General features: G+C 43.1%; 1 protein-coding gene across 1 annotated transcript in view; it reads right to left on the bottom strand.

The window, feature by feature from the left end:
• Positions 1 to 7582: 7582 nt before the first annotated feature.
• Positions 7583 to 9829, bottom strand: part of LOC121483598 (PABIR family member 1-like) — a 70003-nt gene continuing 67756 nt past the window's right edge. The window contains exon 7 of the mRNA XM_041742283.1: positions 7583 to 7628. The gene's annotated coding sequence lies outside the window, so the exon portion shown is untranslated. The remainder of the gene's footprint in view (positions 7629 to 9829) is intronic.

The raw sequence follows: 9829 nt of genomic DNA, 5'->3' as shown, positions 1-9829 counted from the left end.
TGACATCATTAGAACTTACCTTGTTTCTTTTTTAACAGTTTTCTAAAAAAAGATTTTATTTATTCATGAGAGACACAACAGAGCGAGGCAAAGACACAGGTTGAGAGAGAAGCAGGCTCCCTGCAAGGAGCACAATGCGGAACTTGATCCCAGACCCTGGGATCATGCCCTGGGCCAAAGGTAGATGCCCAACCACTGAGCCACCCAGGCATCCCTTAATAGTTTTTTTAAGGTAGGCTCCTTGCTGGGTTTGGAGCCCAACAACGGGGCTTGAACCCACAACCCTGAGATCACGAACTGAGCTGAGATCAAGTCAGATGCTCAGTGGTCTGAGTCCCCCAGGTGCCCCTCCCTTGTTTCTAAGTTATATCAATTTAATATGGTTCCAATAATACCAGGAGGTTTTGGTGTCTCTTCTTAATTTAGACAAGTTGATTCTAGATGCATATGGAGATAGGCACAGCCAGGAAAACTCTAAAAGAAGATTAATGGGAGAAATTCTTCCAGACATTAAAACATTTATATAATCCCAGTAATTCTGTGGCATTGGCCCATGAATAGACTAATGGAAAAGAATTGGAAGTACAGAAATAGACCCAAAAGCATCTAGGAATGTATTATATGCTAGAGGTGTCCTCTCACAACAGAAAAACACTGGTCAATAAATGGCATGAGAACAACTGGACAGCCATCTAGAAAAAATTGAGGTTGCAAAAAAAATAAAAAAAAAAAAATTGAGGTTGCACTGATGCATGCTACCAGGATAAACTCTAAATGGATCAACAGTTTAAATGCAAAAAAAAAAAAAAAAGCCCATAAAGGTGCTAGATAACAGTATGGGAGAATTTATTCCTTTATCCTCTTGGAAGGGTTTTTTTTCTCGATGACTCAGTAGCAGGATTTCATACCAAAGCCTAAATTCGTAAGCAGTGTCTCTCCCAGGCAGCTTTCCTCCTTTTTGTAATGTGTGATTTCCCAGTTTTGTAAAAGGGCCAAATGAGTTTCTGAAGTAGATTCCCAGAGTCACCAAGCAGTTGGGTCTTCCCTGTTAGAGATTCCTTCATTCAACTGCATAACGTCCTTCCCTTTCCTTGGAGACCTGTCACATTTGGACGGGCTGTATTCGCCAAGAACTGGGTGACCGGCAAGTGATTGGACAGCGTGTCTGCAGCGCCCGATCTGCAGGGCACATCGGGGTGGTGGCACGGGGCAAGGGCGGGAGCGATGCGCCTCGGACAGCTGGGACCCGGGTGGCACACCCCGCCTGGGGCCGCAGGAGCTGGGAGGGGTCGGAGCTGACTTTTCAGGGGTGGGCTTGGGTCGGATACAGAGATGCTGGATTCACAAGAAGAGGCCCAGGGTGAGCATGCCACGAGGGGGGCAGGTTGTCTTCAAACTGTTTCTAGGGTGCTCTTGGAGACTGGGAGGCGTGTTGCCCTTATTTCCCATCTGCCACAAACAAAGCATCCTCCGTGCGGTGATGAGCGGGGCCCAACGCGGTCTGCCACGGGTATTACAAAGTTTAATCGGGAACCAGGTAGAGAAGGGGTTGTCACCACGCAAGCAAACATGATTCATGCTGCAAGCAGCCCACAAACAGGAAATGCACCACCAGAGGCCTGGTGAGCGCTGTAATTATCTGTCGCTGCAGGTGTTTCTGTCACCTCGAGATGGTGAGGCCTGCACAGCCCTGCCACCCAAGTAAACTTCAAAAGGAGCTGGATGAAGTCAGCATGTCAAGTTTTGGGTTTCTAGGAGGGATTCTGGAGACGAGCGTCTCTCCGTCTCTCCTGGATATTTTTCTTCCCAGAACACTGGAGCACAAAGATGACAGGGCAGCTGCCCAGGCGACACACCTACGGGTTTCGGCATGCACAGAGAAACAGAACGCTGACATTTCAAAACTTTATTATTATGGAAAAGATTGAGGATTGCCAGTAGCACCGAAAGCCCTGACATTTGGAGAGAAGACAATTAATGGGATCAATTTAAAATGGACCCAAAGGACATTGGAGGGAGTGGGGTGGAATCGGAAGCCCGCAGTCCCACCAGAAGATTCAGATGGAGAACTCTGCAGAGCCTGGTTGTGTTATCCCAGCAGGAGAAGGCCAAGTTAGTGATTATTTCATTAGGAAAATATTTGCTACACCTATAATCTGGAAGTGATAAACAACATACCAGAGCAGAACATAACTCTCCAGGATTAAATACCAAACAGAATAACAAAGGGTTGACCCAGCTACAGGCCATTGGGATGAGGCTTCGTCCAGTTACCACATCAAAGACCCTTTAAGTAAGCCATACGCAGAAAAGAGAGGAATCGATTAGGACAGTGGTTTAGAGAGGCTTTATATAACCAAGAGAAATAAAGAATTGCAAACAGACTAAGCTCAAGCTGGCCATGTCCTTACTGTGTTCATTTTGTTTCTTTTTGACTTGCCCCTGTCACTTGGTTAATCAAAATATGTCCAAACGTTTGATGACACCCATCCTGAGCTATGTCAATCAGCTCAGTAGCTAATAAAAACTGGGCCCAGTTCAAGGAAGATGATGATGGGGAATGTCCGGCTCACTAAATGCATTTTCCAATTAGCTTGGCAATTGCTTTGTGAATCACTGGCTTAATGAACACACAAGCCAGGCAGATCAGGATGTGATCCAGGTAGGTGGAGGAAAGCCCTGATTCAACAAAGTGAAAAGAATAAATGATTTTATGAGGATGTGGATGGATTTTAGTCCAGCATGGCAGAGAAAAACAACGCGCAAAGCATTGTGATAAAATGAAGTGTGAACTGTGCTAATGGTAAGGGAAAAACTGTGCTAAATCCTGGGGTGGATGGGTCAATTACTTTTATACAATCATAGGTCACAGAAGGCAAGGTTGGGAATGGATTTATTTGCAGAATCGAAATGAAAGCTTTTTCTCTTCTAATGAACATGCTTCGGGAGGTAATCACTGTACTAGGTAACCTGTCCCCCGCTGTTCTCAGGCTGTTAGGAAACAGGTGTTTTTTGTTTGTTTGTGTGGTTTTTCTTAATAGACTTTATTGTTTAGAACAGTTCTGGGTGCACGGCAAACATGAACAGAAAGTACTGAGAGTTCCCATATACCCCTTTCCCCCCAACACATGCATAAGCCTCTCCCCTCTCTGTATCCCCCAGCTGTGGATTTGTTACAATGGCTGAACCTCCACTGACAGGTCATTATCACCCAAAGTCCATTGTTTACATTGGAGTTCACTCTTGGTGTATATCCTGTGGGTTTGGACAAACATATAGTGACACGATCCACCATTGCAGTATCATACAGAACAATATCTGCCCTAAAAATCTTCCACTGGGGTTTTCTAATTTAAAAAATGTATTTTGGAAAATGTTAAACATGTACAGAGGAAGAGAGCATAGTTATAATGAACCCTTCCCATGTACCTATTCCCAGCCTTCAGAAATTACCAACCATGGCCAATCTCAAAGAGCCATTTTGAAAAGGCTATGGGAACATAGCTACAGGCAGACCAGTATTACATTTGAGGAAAGAGGAAATTTTGAGGAAATTTCATCTCAGTAATTTTTAAGTGAGCTGGTTGAATTATTTGGGGGATGATCATGTATTAACCACTAACTGTGCTGGACACTTTGCAAACGACATACTTGCAACTCTGAGTATGGTCCGTGGACCAGCAGCATGGGCATCACCTGGGAGCTTACTGGCGATGAAGAACCTCCGCCCCACCCCAGACCCACTGAATCAGAGGCAGCAGTTGAACGAGATCCCTGCGTGATCTGTGTGTACATTACAAGTTAAGAAATACTGACTGCCTGACCCAGGGTGGACACTTAAAATAGCCTCCTAACAATCCTGCAACAACACTTCAAGGCAGATATAAACTTGCCCAATTTACAGATGAGATAACTGAGGCTCGGGTATATGATTTGGCCTTCCTGAGATCTCACAGATAATACATTTAGATCCGTCTGGCTTCACGGTTGATGATTTTATCACTTATACCATGCAGCCACCCCACTAGGAAGCTCACTTTTGGGGCAACTCAGTAACAACAACAAAAAAGGAGATAGTATGTATTTACACAACATAAAACAACCAGCTACTTCGGCAACAACAGCAACAGAAAACCACATGCTGCTATCATGCAAGCAATCACTTACTCCATTGAAAGACCTTTTCACTTTTCAATCCATTATTATGGCATCAGGTAGACAGCTCAATTATTTCAGGGGAAAAAAAACTGGAGCAATTATCAGAGTAACTCCCTCTTGACAGTGACCGTCGACCCAAATATGAACCAAACTGCAACCACAGGCTCTCCTGGAACGAAGGGAAGATGTTACAGATCCGAAGAGCTGGGCAACGCATTTCAAAAATCAGCCAGACCGCTTTGACATCACCTGGCCAGAAAGGGTAGATGGTTGACCGCGATTTCACTTTCCACGCAGCTGGGTGGTCTGAGCCTACAGCTCTGGGAAAGAGCACTGCTTACGTAGAGAAGGGACCTTTCCATGCTGAGCACTGCTGGGCAATGCCACAGGTCCTTCTGTTTTCTGAGTAGCGTTTTCAAAGGAATATTACAGGAAAAGGTAGAAAAAGCATAATCCTGGATCATACCCCCAGTTTAGCAGGGACTCATCAGATCTTGGGAGCTGCTCCCCTGTAATCCTGGGAGGAGATTAGGCCATTTCCTTCTCTTTCTGCTGTCCTAACAACTCTGGAGACCTGCATTAATGGATCAGCATGGCTACTTGGTTTTGCAATGAGTTGATTTGATGATTAATTAGCCAGTAGCAGGATCCTGATGAAGTTCTCAGCTCAGAGCCCTAGGGATCCAGTTCAGGGCAATCTGCCCTCACAAAAAAAAAAAAAAAAAAAAAGACCAGGTGAAGAGGCATACAAACTGGCCTGCTGATAGACACCACAGGAGTTACTCTGATTGACTTGGCATTTTACAACCAACTGGCTCAACAAAGCTAACTGTCTTTGTGCACGAGATCAAATTCCTAGTGTTTGGATCACTTTATCCCACACTTTTTTTTAAACCCCACATCCTTACAATTTCGTAATATTTTATAGCCAACCTCACCCTCATGCTAAAAAATATAATGAATGGTAAGAATTGAGTCCAAATAGGCCAAAAATCCTGGCCTCAGGTAAAATAGATAAGAATGAGAGTTATTTTAAGAATGCTTTTCTAGGGACGCCTGGGTGGCTCAGCGGTTGGGCGTCTGCCTTCAGCTTGGGGTGTGATCCTGGGATCCTGGATTGAGTCCCCCATTAGGCTCCCTGTGGCAAGCCTGCTTCTCCCTCTGCCTGTGTCTCTGCTTCTGTGTGTCTCTCATGAATAAATAAATAAATCTTAAAAAAAAAGAATGTTTTTCTAGGGGCACCTGGATGGCTCAGTCAGTGGCTCAAGTCACAATCCCAGCGTCCTGGGATTGAGCCCAGAGGCAGGCTCTCTGCTCAGTGGGGAGTGTGCTTCTCCCTCTCCCTCTGCCCCTCCCCCCACTTGTTCTCTCTCTTTCTCTCTCTGAAATAAATAATCTTTAAAATAAGAATGTTTTTCTATTTCAAGATTGCTGTGGCTATTCAGGATCTTTTGTGGTTCCATACAAACTTTAGGATTGTTTGTTCTAGCTCTGTGAAAAATGCTGCTGGCATTTTGATTGGGATTGCATTAAATGTGTAGGTTGCTTTGGGTAGTAGAGACATTTTAACAATATTTGTTCTTCCAATCCATGAGCAAGGAATGTCTTTCCATTTCTTTGGGTCCTCTTCAATTTCTTTCATCAGTGTTTTATAGTTTTCAGAGCATAGTTCTTTTACCTCATTGGTTAAGTTTAATCCAAGGTATTTGATTATTTTTGGTGCAATTGTAAATGGTATTGTTTTGGTAATTTCTTTCTGCTGCTTCATTATTAGTATATAGAAATGCAACAGATTTCTGTACATTGGTTTTGTATCCTGTGACATTACTGAATTCATTTATTAGTTACAGTATTTGGTGAAGTCTTTAGGGTTTTCTATATATAGTATCATGTCATCTGCAAATAGTAAGTTTTACTTCTTCCTTGCCAATTTGGATGCCTTTTATTTCTTTTTGTTGTTTGACTGCTGTGGCTAGGATTTCCAGTACTGTGTTGAATAAAAGTGGTGAAAGTGCACATCCTTGTCTTGTTCCTGACCTTAGGGAAAAGCTCCCACAAAAGACCCCAAATATCCAAAGCAATCTTGAAAAAGAAAAAAACTGGAGGTATCACAATTCCAGACTTCAAGGTATATTACAAAGTTCTAGTCATCAAAACAGTATAGCACTGACACAAAAACAGACATATAGATTAATATAACAGAACAGAAAACCCAGAAATAAACCCATAATTATATAGTCAATTAATCTTTGACAAAGGAGGAAAGAATATGCAATGGGGAAAAGCAGTCTCTTCAACAAATGGTGTTGGGAAAACTGGACAGGATGAAATTGGACCCCTTCCTTCCACTACACACAAAAATAAACTAAACGTGGGACATGAAGTCATAGAAATCCTAGAAGAAAGCACAAATAGTAATTTTGTCTGACATTGGTTGTAGCAGCATCCTTCTAGAATGGGTCTCCTGAGGCAAGGGAAATAAAAACAAAAATAAAGTATTGGGATTACGTCAAAATAAAAGGCTTCTGCTCAGCGAAGCAAACAATGAACAAAACTAAAATACAACCTACTAAATGGGAGAAAATATTTGCAAATGACATATCTGATAAAGGGGTAATCTTAAAAATATATAAAGAACTTATACAACTCAATACCTCAAGAAACAAATAATCCAATTAAAAATGGGCAAGACATGAAAAGATATTTCTCAGAAGACCTACAGAGGGTCAACAGGCACATGAAAAGATGCTCCACATCACTCATCATCAGGGAAATACAAATCATAACCAATGAGATATCACCTTACACAGGTCAGAATGGCTAAAATAAAAAACATAAAAAACAACAAATGTTGGTGAGGATTTGGAGAAAAAGGAACCCTTGTGCACTGCTGATGGGAATGCAAACTGATGCAGCCACTCTGGGAAACAGTATGGAGGTTCCTCAAAAAATTAAAAATAGGGATCCCTGGGTGGTGCAGCGGTTTGGTGCCTGCCTTTGGCCCAGGGCGCGATCCTGGAGACCCGGGATCGAATCCCACGTCAGGCTCCCGGTGCATGGAGCCTGCTTCTCCCTCTGCCTATGTCTCTGCCTCTCTCTCTCTCTCTCTGTATGACTACATAAATAAATAATAAAAAAAAAATTAAAAATAGAACTACTCTATGATAGAGTAGTCAAACTCCTGGGTATTTCCCCCCAAAATACAAAAACACTAATTCAAGGGGATACAGGCACCCCTATGTTTATGGCACCATTATTTACAATAGCTACATTACAGAAGCAGCCCAAGGATCCATTGACAGATGAATCGATAAAGATGTGGTAGATATATACAATGGAATATTACTCACCCATAAGGATGAAATCTTGCCATTTGTACCAACATGGATGGAGCTAGCGAGTATAACGCCAAGTGAAATAAGTCAATCAGAGAAAGACAAATACCATGGGATTTCACTCATATGTGGAATCTGAGAAACAAAAAACATGAGATGGACAAAAATATATATAAATTTTTATATATAAAAATAAGCAAAGGAAAAAACTGAAAAAAGTTAAAAAATGAGAGAGGGAAACAAAGAAACAGATTCTTAACTCTAGAGGACAAACCAATGGTTACCAGAGGGGAGGAGGGGATGGGTAGAATAGGCAATGGGAATTAAAGAGCACACTTATCATGATGTGCACGGAGTCACGTATAGACCTGTCAAATCACTATATTGTACACCTGACACTCATAGAACACCATACATTAACTATGCTGGAATTAAAATGAAAAACTTGGTAAGAAAAAATAAAGAAAAGTAACCATTTGAATTACAAAAAAAATAATGTTTTTCTAAACCATAAGAACATTTTAAAACGTTAAAACTGTATTGGAATGTTTCAATCACTACATTTTCCCTCTGAAACTTGCACAAAGATGCTGCTAATGTGTTTATCTACATGACCCCCTTCATCAGGTTAGGAGAGCGGCCATTATTTATCTGTCCTTTGCAGATGAGGAAACTGAGGTCAGGAGGGTGGAAGTTACCTGCTCTCCACCAGGAGGTGTCCCAGCTAGCAAGAGGCAGAGCCATGAGCAGATTCCCAACCATGAATGGGCCCTGGGGTCTGTGCATCTGCCACAGGTTGAATTAATAGCTGGAGAGAAGCCACAGAAATTACCCCCTAAAAAAACCAAAGCAGCTAAGCACATGTTGGGATTATTACTTTTTTAAAGATTTTATTTATTTATTCATGAGAGACACAGAGAGAGAGAGAGAGGCAGACACAGGCAGAGGGAGAAGCAGGCCCCCTGCAGGGAGCCCGACGCAGGACTCGATCCCAGGACCCGGGGATCACAACCCAAGCCAAAGGCAGAGGCTCAACCACTGAGCCACCCAGGCGTCCCATGTGTTGGGATTTTTTTTTTTTTTTTTTTTTGTGTTGGGATTATTAAAGCAGCTAGAGATACGTTTTCACTTTGGAAATGACAAATCACACACACAGGTTATTTGTTGCAAGGGGAAAACCGGGAGCTGTGAATAGCATTCACCATGCATCCTGCAGGCCTTCAGCCTTTGGGCAGGAAGCCGTGATGGGGACACAGAGCAATGGCCCTTGGGGATGGGGAGGTGGGCACACAGCAAGCTGTGGTCTCGCTTTCTCTCCCTCACTGCTCATACTCTTCCCCATCTAAGGATAAGTGCAGAGTCTTCTCAAAAGCAGGAATCCCCCACTTTCTGAGTGGGGGGGGGGAGCAGGGGTACTGTTAGCCATACTTCAAGAAGGAGGGTGTTCATTAGCTTGCAGTGTTTCCTAGCCCCAAATCAGGCGCCTGCCCCACCTCTACCCTTGAAGTCATTTCTTCAAAGAGCACGTCCTACGGGGTCTGAGTCTGGCTCTGTGCATGCGCTGCTCTTCAGTTGAGAACTAGCTGCTCTTTGTGAAAAGAAGTTCAGTTTGTGAAAAGTGGACAGATTTCAACAGTCCAGGGGAAAAGAAGTGGGGGATCCAGAGTAATCCTAGCCATTGAACCCTCATGGGTTGACTTCTGCTAACCCCTTCTGGTTTTAGCCTGATTTTGAGTCATTATTTCCTGACGCAGCAGGCTGTAGAATGCCCTGTAAAGCTCTCTTACCCACCACCAGTGAGTCCTGGGGAGTTGGGCTCCAGGGCAGCTGGGCTCCAGTTTGGATTTTATCTCCCCAGGAATGACTCGCAGATGTCATGGAGATAACAATCACAGTCAGCCTGGGAAATAAATTCCACACAGGCACCAATTATATTTGAAAGGCCCCAACTGCTGGAGGCCAGACTATTTAATCTATAGTTAAGGAAGGGATTTCTGGAATTTTCTGTGAGCCTTCCGGGCCTCCTGCATCTCATCCCTCTCACTAGGTAAAAGAATGGAAAAAAGGAGATGCTAGCTTGGGATAGAACATATGGGAAAATCAGCACAGGAGAGAAAGAGAGCCTTTCATAATATTTAATCTAAGGGTAAGAGTTTAAACTTCCCCTGAAAACTGATAATTATAAGTTTGTAGGAGTAAATGATGTCCTTGCTCTAAATATTTATATCACACACTCCAAGATCCCAGAGAAGCTTCTGGTTTGCACCTTGTAGCGAGTGGATGGACGCTTGGAAGAACTATAGGGGGAGTTTGTGCACAGGGTGGAAAATGGGGCT

The sequence above is a fragment of the Vulpes lagopus genome, chromosome X (assembly GCF_018345385.1).
Source record: "Vulpes lagopus strain Blue_001 chromosome X, ASM1834538v1, whole genome shotgun sequence".
Taxonomy (NCBI): Eukaryota; Metazoa; Chordata; class Mammalia; order Carnivora; family Canidae; genus Vulpes; species Vulpes lagopus.
The sequence above is the reverse complement of the archived record's forward strand: the minus strand, read 5'-3'. Positions and strand labels throughout refer to the sequence as shown.